General features: G+C 68.3%; 1 protein-coding gene across 1 annotated transcript in view; it reads right to left on the reverse strand.

The window, feature by feature from the left end:
- Positions 1–4,830, reverse strand: part of Cbs (cystathionine beta-synthase) — a 16,931-nt gene extending 12,101 nt beyond the window's left edge. Inside the window, exon 1 of the mRNA XM_042687276.1 lies at positions 4,811–4,830. The gene's annotated coding sequence lies outside the window, so the exon portion shown is untranslated. The remainder of the gene's footprint in view (positions 1–4,810) is intronic.
- Positions 4,831–10,819: the final 5,989 nt, after the last annotated feature.

Raw genomic sequence — 10,819 nt, forward strand, 5'->3', positions numbered from 1 at the left:
AGACCGGCCGTCCTCACAAAGGTGAACACGGAGCCAACATGTACTCAGTAACTTGACTCCTAGGCATTGATCCAAAAAATGGAAAGAGGTGTTTGCACGGCCATGTCAGAGCCGTGTGCCACACGACGGATGAACACGTAAGCAAAAAGTGTCCCATCCACGCAACAGAACACTATTCAACCAAAAGAGGAATGGAATTCTGATACACGCCACAACACGAACCAATCTTCAAGGTGTTGTTTAAGTGAAATACGCGAGACACATAACATACAAATCTAACCGGGGACTGGTAGCTAGGAGTACATGCCTCAATCCCCAGCTACTCAGGAGGCTACAATGCGAGGATCGTTTGTTTGAAACCCGACTGGGCAGGAAAGTCTGTGAGACTCTCCCAATTATCTCCAACTAGTTACCAAAAAGAGAGACGTGGAGTTGTGACTCAAGTGGTAGAACACCAGCCCTCAGTGCAAAAACAAAAGATAGGGCCCAGTCTCTGAGTTCAAGCACTGACGTTGGCACAAAGTGGGGGGGGGGGGGAGGAAAGAGGCAGCACATGCAAGGATAGCAGGTACACAGACATTACAAGCAAGAATAACCATAGAAGTGAGGTTGGAACTCGCCCCTGTGACCAAGGGAAAGGCTGTGTTGTTGAGTTTATTTTAAAAGCAAACGCGCTGGATACCCGGCCGGAGGGAGTCAGGGGACTGCTGTCCACGCCCAGCCTCAGCCGTTGGGAGCCTGGGTCTGTGGCCGGAGTGCGCGCACCGTGCACCGGCCCCAGCAGAGCGGAGCAGCCACGCAGCAGGACCGCCGCGCTGGCCACGGAGGGGACCCCACGGCAGGAAGAGGGGCTGGACGCAAGGCAAGGCGGGGCTCTCCTGGGAGAGGCTAGAGGCCCCGAGTTTAGGCTCAAGTTCTGCCAGAAACAAAAACAGAGGCAGGAGTTAGGCGCCGCGCATGCGGCCGGGCTCCTGGCCTTGGAGCTGGGCCTCCACTGGCACAGACCAAAACAGGGACCTCCACACAGGGAGGCGCTGGGGCCGCGGTGCCCACACAGAGGGTCCAGGCAGGAGGGGCGGGCTGTGGGGCGGGCTGTGGGGGGGGGGCGCTGGGGCCGCGGTGCCCACACAGAGGGGTCCGGGCAGGAGGGGCAGGCTGTGGGGGAGGGCTGGCCGCGGTGCCCACACAGAGGGTCCAGGCAGGAGGGGCGGGCTGTGTGGGGGGGCTGGCCGCGGTGCCCACACAGAGGGTCCAGGCAGGAGGGGCGGGCTGTGTGAGGGGGCTGGCCGCGGTGCCCACACAGAGGGTCCAGGCAGGAGGGGCGGGCTGTGGGGGGGGGGGCGCTGGGGCCGCGGTGCCCACACAGAGGGGTCCGGGCAGGAGGGGCGGGCTGTGGGGGGGGGGGGCGCTGGGGCCGCGGTGCCCACACAGAGGGGTCCGGGCAGGAGGGGCGGGCTGTGGGGTAGGCTGTGGGGGAGGGCTGGCCGCGGTGCCCACACAGAGGGTCCAGGCAGGAGGGGCGGGCTGTGTGGGGGGGCTGGGCCGCGGTGCCCACACAGAGGATCCGGGCAGGAGGGGCGGGCTGTGGGGGGGGCTGTGGGGGGGGACTGGGGCCGCGGTGCCCACACAGAGGGTCCGGGCAGGAGGGGCGGGCTGTGGGGGGGGCTGTGGGAGGGGACTGGGGCCGCGGTGCCCACACAGAGGGTCCGGGCAGGAGGGGCGGGCTGTGGGGGGGGACTGGGGCCGCGGTGCCCACACAGAGGGTCCGGGCAGGAGGGGCGGGCTGTGGGGCGGGCTGTGTGGGGGGGCTGGCCGCGGTGCCCACACAGAGGGTCCAGGCAGGAGGGGCGGGCTGTGGGGGGGGGGCGCTGGGGCCGCGGTGCCCACACAGAGGGGTCCGGGCAGGAGGGGCGGGCTGTGGGGTAGGCTGTGGGGGAGGGCTGGCCGCGGTGCCCACACAGAGGGTCCAGGCAGGAGGGGCGGGCTGTGTGGGGGGGCTGGCCGCGGTGCCCACACAGAGGGTCCAGGCAGGAGGGGCGGGCTGTGTGGGGGGGCTGGCCGCGGTGCCCACACAGAGGGTCCAGGCAGGAGGGGCGGGCTGTGGGGGGGGGGGCGCTGGGGCCGCGGTGCCCACACAGAGGGGTCCGGGCAGGAGGGGCGGGCTGTGGGGGGGGGGGGGCGCTGGGGCCGCGGTGCCCACACAGAGGGGTCCGGGCAGGAGGGGCGGGCTGTGGGGTAGGCTGTGGGGGAGGGCTGGCCGCGGTGCCCACACAGAGGGTCCAGGCAGGAGGGGCGGGCTGTGTGGGGGGGCTGGGCCGCGGTGCCCACACAGAGGATCCGGGCAGGAGGGGCGGGCTGTGGGGGGGGCTGTGGGGGGGGACTGGGGCCGCGGTGCCCACACAGAGGGTCCGGGCAGGAGGGGCGGGCTGTGGGGGGGGCTGTGGGAGGGGACTGGGGCCGCGGTGCCCACACAGAGGGTCCGGGCAGGAGGGGCGGGCTGTGGGGGGGGACTGGGGCCGCGGTGCCCACACAGAGGGTCCGGGCAGGAGGGGCGGGCTGTGGGGCGGGCTGTGTGGGGGGGCTGGCCGCGGTGCCCACACAGAGGGTCCAGGCAGGAGGGGCGGGCTGTGGGGGGGGGGGCGCTGGGGCCGCGGTGCCCACACAGAGGGGTCCGGGCAGGAGGGGCGGGCTGTGGGGTAGGCTGTGGGGGAGGGCTGGCCGCGGTGCCCACACAGAGGGTCCAGGCAGGAGGGGCGGGCTGTGGGGCGGGCTGGGGCCGCGGTGCCCACACAGAGGGTCCAGGCAGGAGGGGCGGGCTGTGGGGCGGGCTGGGGCCGCGGTGCCCACACAGAGGGTCCGGGCAGGAGGGGCGGGCTGTGGGGGGGGGCTGTGGGGGGGGGACTGGGGCCGCGGTGCCCACACAGAGGGTCCGGGCAGGAGGGGCGGGCTGTGGGGGGGGCTGTGGGGGGGGACTGGGGCCGCGGTGCCCACACAGAGGGTCCGGGCAGGAGGGGCGGGCTGTGGGGGGGGGCTGTGGGGGGGGGGGCTGGCCGCGGTGCCCACACAGAGGGTCCGGGCAGGAGGGGCGGGCTGTGGGGGGGGGCTGTGGGGGGGGCTGGCCGCGGTGCCCACACAGAGGGTCCGGGCAGGAGGGGCGGGCTGTGGGGGGGCTGTGGGGGGGGCTGGCCGCGGTGCCCACACAGAGGGTCCGGGCAGGAGGGGCGGGCTGTGGGGGGGGCTGTGGGGGGGGACTGGGGCCGCGGTGCCCACACAGAGGGTCCGGGCAGGAGGGGCGGGCTGTGGGGGGGGACTGGGGCCGCGGTGCCCACACAGAGGGTCCGGGCAGGAGGGGCGGGCTGTGGGGGGGGGCTGTGGGGGGGGGGCTGGCCGCGGTGCCCACACAGAGGGTCCGGGCAGGAGGGGCGGGCTGTGGGGGGGGGCTGTGGGGGGGGCTGGCCGCGGTGCCCACACAGAGGGTCCGGGCAGGAGGGGCGGGCTGTGGGGGGGCTGTGGAGGGGGCTGTGGGGGGGGCTGGCCGCGGTGCCCACACAGAGGGTCCGGGCAGGAGGGGCGGGCTGTGGGGGGGGCTGTGGGGGGGGACTGGGGCCGCGGTGCCCACACAGAGGGTCCGGGCAGGAGGGGCGGGCTGTGGGGGGGGGCTGTGGGGGGGGGCTGGCCGCGGTGCCCACACAGAGGGTCCAGGCAGGAGGGGCGGGCTGTGGGGGGGGCTGGCCGCGGTGCCCACACAGAGGGTCCGGGCAGGAGGGGCGGGCTGTGGGGGGGGGCTGTGGGGGGGGCTGGCCGCGGTGCCCACACAGAGGGTCCGGGCAGGAGGGGCGGGCTGTGGGGGGGGCCAGGGGGGGCCGGCCTCGAACCCCGCCGCGTGGGGCTGCGCACCGCCGTCCTCCGGCCTGCTGGCTGGTTTGTTGCTTGTGTTTGTCTGGCGCTGGGGTGAACTCAGGCCTGGGCGCTGCCCCTTGGCCTGTGTTCGCCCCGGAGCCGCAGCTCTGTCTGGTGTTCACTGGAGACGGAACGCGCGTGGGTCGGCTCCGGGCTGGCTCCCAACCGCCGGCCTCTGCGGCCGCGTCCTGGGCCCCGGGCCGGTCCTGCCCGGCGTGACCGGCCCCGGCGGTGCGCACCGCCCGCTCCCCGCTCCCGCCGGGGTCGCCCCCGCGCGCCCCGGCTCAGGACCCGGCCGCGGGCCGCACCCCGCCCCGGCCCTGGGGACCCCTTCCGTGCGGGGACGTCGGGCGCCGTCGGAAGTCCCGGGCCACGTGACCGCTGGGTCTCGGGAGGGGGCGCTCGGGACAAAGTCCGGGAGCCCTCGGGCCTCTCGGCGCGTCTCCATTTTACCGCGGGCCCGAGACGCCCCGGCCCCCCCACCGGAACCCGGCCCCCCCACCGGACCCCCGGACCCCCCACCGGACCCCGTCCTCCCCACCGGACCCCCGGCCCCCCCACCGGACCCCCGTCCTCCCCACCGGCCCCCCGGCCCCCCCCACCGGACCCCCGTCCTCCCCCCCGGCCCCCCCCCGGCTCCCCGGCCCCCCCCACCGGCCCCCCCATCTTCTCCCTCCCCCCTCCCGCCCCCACCGCACCGGCCCCGGTTTGCGAAACAGCCGCTTCCATCCCGCGCGCCGGGATCGATACCCGCGGCCCCGCCACCGCGCGCCGCAATTCCGGGGAGGGTGCGGGAGGGGGTCCGCGGGGCACGGGGACGCCGGCCCCGGCTGCCCTGCTTCGCCACGTCCGGGCTCCGAGCGCGGACGCCACGCGGGTCGGACCGGGCTCGGGCGCGTCGGGAGCTCACCTGCGCGAGGACGCGGGGTCCGGGCGGGGTCCGGGGTCCGGGGTCCGGGCGGGGTCCGGGGTCCGGGGTCCGGGCGGGGTCCGGGCGGGGGCGCGGGCAGGCGCGGCGCGGCGAGCTCTGACCCCTGCGACTGCGCGGCGGAGACTCGAACCTGAGCCTGGCGCGTGTCCAGCGACCCGACGGCCGGCGGCGGGCGGAGGCGATTGGTCCAGCGGCGGGGCGGGAGCGCGCGTCCGCCAACCCGAGCCGCAGGACGCCGGGCGCGCCGCCCCGCCCCGCCCGGCCCGGCCCGGCCCGGACCCCGCCCGGACCCGGGACCCCGCCTAGACCCCGGACCCCGCCCCGCCTAGACCCCGGACCCCGCCTGGACCCCAGACCCCGCCTAGACCCCGGACCCCGCCCCGCCTAGACCCCGGACCCCGCCCCGACCCCAGACCCCGCCTAGACCCCGGACCCCGGACCCCGCCTGGACCCCAGACCCCGCCTAGACCCCGGACCCCGCCTAGACCCCGGACACCGGACCCCGCCTGGACCCCAGACCCCGCCTAGACCCCGGACCCCGCCTAGACCCCGGACCCCGCCCCGACCCCAGACCCCGCCTAGACCCCGGACCCCGCCTAGACCCCGGACCCCGCCCAGACCCCAGACCCCGCCCAGACCCCGGACCCCGCCCAGACCCCAGACCCCGCCCAGACCCCAGGCCCCGCCTAGACCCCGGACCCCGCCTGGACCCCGGACCCCGGACCCCAGACTCCGCCCAGACCCCGCCCAGACCCCAGACCCCGGACCCCGCCTGGACCACGGACCCCGCCTAGACCCCGGACCCGCCTCGCCTAGACCCCGGACCCCGCCCCGACCCCAGACCCCGCCTAGACCCCGGACCCCGCCCCGACCCCAGACCCCGCCTAGACCCCGGACCCCGCCCCGACCCCAGACCCCGCCTAGACCCCGGACCCCGCCTAGACCCCGGACCCCGGACCCCAGACCCCGCCCAGACCCCAGACCCCGGACCCCACCTGGACCACGGACCTCGGACCCCAGACCCCGGACCCCAGACCCCGGACCCCACCTGGACCACGGACCTCGGACCCCAGACCCCGGACCCTGCCCGAACCACAGACCCCCAGACCCCGGATCCCTGATCCCGGACCTTGGGCCCCAGACCTCGGATCCTGGGCCCCGGACCCTGGCCGGGGATCCCCGAGCCAACTTCGGGTCCCTCCCCGCCTCCCAGGCCCAGAGTGATGGAGGTCAGGTCCTGTCGTGCGTGGGGGCGGGTCCGCACCCGGGCTCAGGACGGGACCGCTCCAGGCCGCCCGCCCCGCCGCTGGCTTCTTCCGGAAAGACTGGACCGGGGCGGGAGGCGGTGGTGTGGCCCAAAACCTCGGGGCCCCCAGACAGAGGCACCGGCCCAGCCACATCCCGCAAGCCTGGGAGCCACCTGAGCTGGATGACTGAGGTGACAGTCACCAGAGTCTGGATGACTGAGGAGGCCACGCTGGATGACTGAGGTGACAGTCACCAGAGTCTGGGTGACTGAGGAGGTCACGGTCACTCGAGGTCTGGATGACTGAGGAGGTCAGGGTCACCAGAGTCTGGATGACTGAGGAGGCCACGGTCACTCGAGGTCTGGATGACTGAGGAGGTCACGGTCACTCGAGGTCTGGATGACTGAGGAGGTCACGGTCACTGGAGTCTGGATGACTGAGGAGGTCACGGTCACTCGAGGTCTGGATGACTGAGGTCAGGGTCACTGGAGTCTGGATGACTGAGGAGGTCACGGTCACTCGAGGTCTGGATGATTGAGGAGGTCACGGTCACTCGAGGTCTGGATGACTGAGGAGGTCACGGTCACTGGAGTCTGGATGACTGAGGAGGTCACGGTCACTCGAGGTCTGGATGACTGAGGTCAGGGTCACTCGAGGTCTGGATGACTGAGGAGGTCACGGTCACTCGAGGTCTGGATGACTGAGGAGGTCAGGGTCACCGGAGTCTGGATGACTGAGGAGGTCAGGGTCACTCGAGGTCTGGATGACTGAGGAGGTCACGGTCACTCGAGGTCTGGATGACTGAGGAGGTCACGGTCACTGGAGTCTGGATGACTGAGGAGGTCAGGGTCACTCGAGGTCTGGATGACTGAGGAGGTCACGGTCACCTGCATCTGGATGACTGAGGAGGTCACGGTCACTGGAGTCTGGATGACTGAGGAGGTCACGGTCACCGGAGTCTGGATGACTGAGGAGGTCACGGTCACTGGAGTCTGGATGACTGAGGAGGTCACGGTCACTCGAGGTCTGGATGACTGAGGAGGTCACGGTCACTCGAGGTCTGGATGACTGAGGAGGTCACGGTCACTGGAGTCTGGATGACTGAGGAGGTCACGGTCACTCGAGGTCTGGATGACTGAGGAGGTCACGGTCACTCGAGGTCTGGATGACTAAGGAGGTCACGGTCACTGGAGTCTGGATGACTGAGGAGGTCACGGTCACTGGAGTCTGGATGACTGAGGAGGTCAGGGTCACTCGAGGTCTGGATGACTGAGGAGGTCACGGTCACTCGAGGTCTGGATGACTGAGGAGGTCACGGTCACTGGAGTCTGGATGACTGAGGAGGTCACGGTCACTCGAGGTCTGGATGACTGAGGAGGTCAGGGTCACTCGAGGTCTGGATGACTGAGGAGGTCACGGTCACTCGAGGTCTGGATGACTGAGGAGGTCACGGTCACTGGAGTCTGGATGACTGAGGAGGTCAGGGTCACTCGAGGTCTGGATGACTGAGGAGGTCACGGTCACTCGAGGTCTGGATGACTGAGGAGGTCAGGGTCACTGGAGTCTGGATGACTGAGGAGGTCACGGTCACCCGCATCTGGATGACTGAGGAGGTCACGGTCACTCGAGGTCTGGATGACTGAGGAGGTCACGGTCACTGGAGTCTGGATGACTGAGGAGGTCACGGTCACTGGAGTCTGGATGACTGAGGAGGTCACGGTCACTCGAGGTCTGGATGACTGAGGAGGTCACGGTCACTCGAGGTCTGGATGACTGAGGAGGTCACGGTCACTGGAGTCTGGATGACTGAGGAGGTCACGGTCACTTGAGGTCTGGATGACTGAGGAGGTCACGGTCACCGGAGTCTGGATGACTGAGGAGGTCACGGTCACTCGAGGTCTGGATGACTGAGGAGGTCAGGGTCACTTGAGGTCTGGATGACTGAGGAGGTCACGGTCACCGGAGTCTGGATGACTGAGGAGGTCACGGTCACTCGAGGTCTGGATGACTGAGGAGGTCACGGTCACTCGAGGTCTGGATGACTGAGGAGGTCAGGGTCACCGGAGTCTGGATGACTGAGGAGGTCAGGGTCACTGGAGTCTGGATGACTGAGGAGGTCAGGGTCACTGGAGTCTGGATGACTGAGGAGGTCAGGGTCACTCGAGGTCTGGATGACTGAGGAGGTCACGGTCACTCGAGGTCTGGATGACTGAGGAGGTCACGGTCACTGGAGTCTGGATGACTGAGGAGGTCACGGTCACTCGAGGTCTGGATGACTGAGGAGGTCATGGTCACTGGAGTCTGGATGACTGAGGAGGTCACGGTCACCCGCATCTGGATGACTGAGGAGGTCACGGTCACTCGAGGTCTGGATGACTGAGGAGGTCACGGTCACTCGAGGTCTGGATGACTGAGGAGGTCACGGTCACTCGAGGTCTGGATGACTGAGGAGGTCACGGTCACCGGAGTCTGGATGACTGAGGAGGTCACGGTCACTCGAGGTCTGGATGACTGAGGAGGTCAGGGTCACTGGAGTCTGGATGACTGAGGAGGTCACGGTCACTCGAGGTCTGGATGACTGAGGAGGTCACGGTCACTGGAGTCTGGATGACTGAGGAGGTCACGGTCACCCGCATCTGGATGACTGAGGAGGTCAGGGTCACTCGAGGTCTGGATGACTGAGGAGGTCACGGTTACTGGAGTCTGGATGACTGAGGAGGTCACGGTCACTCGAGGTCTGGATGACTGAGGAGGTCAGGGTCACTCGAGGTCTGGATGACTGAGGAGGTCACGGTCACTGGAGTCTGGATGACTGAGGAGGTCACGGTCACTCGAGGTCTGGATGACTGAGGAGGTCACGGTCACTGGAGTCTGGATGACTGAGGAGGTCACGGTCACCGGAGTCTGGATGACTGAGGAGGTCACGGTCACTCGAGGTCTGGATGACTGAGGAGGTCAGGGTCACTCGAGGTCTGGATGACTGAGGAGGTCACGGTCACCCGCATCTGGATGACTGAGGAGGTCACGGTCACTTGAGGTCTGGATGACTGAGGAGGTCACGGTCACTCGAGGTCTGGATGACTGAGGAGGTCAGGGTCACTCGAGGTCTGGATGACTGAGGAGGTCACGGTCACCCGCATCTGGATGACTGAGGAGGTCACGGTCACTTGAGGTCTGGATGACTGAGGAGGTCACGGTCACTCGAGGTCTGGATGACTGAGGAGGTCACGGTCACTGGAGTCTGGATGACTGAGGAGGTCACGGTCACTCGAGGTCTGGATGACTGAGGAGGTCAGGGTCACTCGAGGTCTGGATGACTGAGGAGGTCACGGTCACCCGCATCTGGATGACTGAGGAGGTCACGGTCACTTGAGGTCTGGATGACTGAGGAGGTCACGGTCACTCGAGGTCTGGATGACTAAGGAGGTCACGGTCACTGGAGTCTGGATGACTGAGGAGGTCACGGTCACTCGAGGTCTGGATGACTGAGGAGGTCACGGTCACTGGAGTCTGGATGACTGAGGAGGTCAGGGTCACTCGAGGTCTGGATGACTGAGGAGGTCACGGTCACTCGAGGTCTGGATGACTGAGGAGGTCACGGTCACTGGAGTCTGGATGACTGAGGAGGTCACGGTCACTCGAGGTCTGGATGACTGAGGAGGTCAGGGTCACTCGAGGTCTGGATGACTGAGGAGGTCACGGTCACTCGAGGTCTGGATGACTGAGGAGGTCACGGTCACTGGAGTCTGGATGACTGAGGAGGTCAGGGTCACTCGAGGTCTGGATGACTGAGGAGGTCACGGTCACTCGAGGTCTGGATGACTGAGGAGGTCAGGGTCACTGGAGTCTGGATGACTGAGGAGGTCACGGTCACCCGCATCTGGATGACTGAGGAGGTCACGGTCACTCGAGGTCTGGATGACTGAGGAGGTCACGGTCACTCGAGGTCTGGATGACTGAGGAGGTCACGGTCACTGGAGTCTGGATGACTGAGGAGGTCAGGGTCACTCGAGGTCTGGATGACTGAGGAGGTCACGGTCACTCGAGGTCTGGATGACTGAGGAGGTCACGGTCACTGGAGTCTGGATGACTGAGGAGGTCACGGTCACCCGCATCTGGATGACTGAGGAGGTCAGGGTCACTCGAGGTCTGGATGACTGAGGAGGTCACGGTTACTGGAGTCTGGATGACTGAGGAGGTCACGGTCACTCGAGGTCTGGATGACTGAGGAGGTCAGGGTCACTCGAGGTCTGGATGACTGAGGAGGTCACGGTCACTGGAGTCTGGATGACTGAGGAGGTCACGGTCACTCGAGGTCTGGATGACTGAGGAGGTCACGGTCACTGGAGTCTGGATGACTGAGGAGGTCACGGTCACCGGAGTCTGGATGACTGAGGAGGTCACGGTCACTCGAGGTCTGGATGACTGAGGAGGTCAGGGTCACTCGAGGTCTGGATGACTGAGGAGGTCACGGTCACCCGCATCTGGATGACTGAGGAGGTCACGGTCACTTGAGGTCTGGATGACTGAGGAGGTCACGGTCACTCGAGGTCTGGATGACTGAGGAGGTCAGGGTCACTCGAGGTCTGGATGACTGAGGAGGTCACGGTCACCCGCATCTGGATGACTGAGGAGGTCACGGTCACTTGAGGTCTGGATGACTGAGGAGGTCACGGTCACTCGAGGTCTGGATGACTGAGGAGGTCACGGTCACTGGAGTCTGGATGACTGAGGAGGTCAC

Source organism: Dipodomys spectabilis, unplaced genomic scaffold (genome assembly GCF_019054845.1).
Source record: "Dipodomys spectabilis isolate Male_0828 unplaced genomic scaffold, ASM1905484v1 ptg000107l, whole genome shotgun sequence".
NCBI lineage: Eukaryota > Metazoa > Chordata > Mammalia > Rodentia > Heteromyidae > Dipodomys > Dipodomys spectabilis.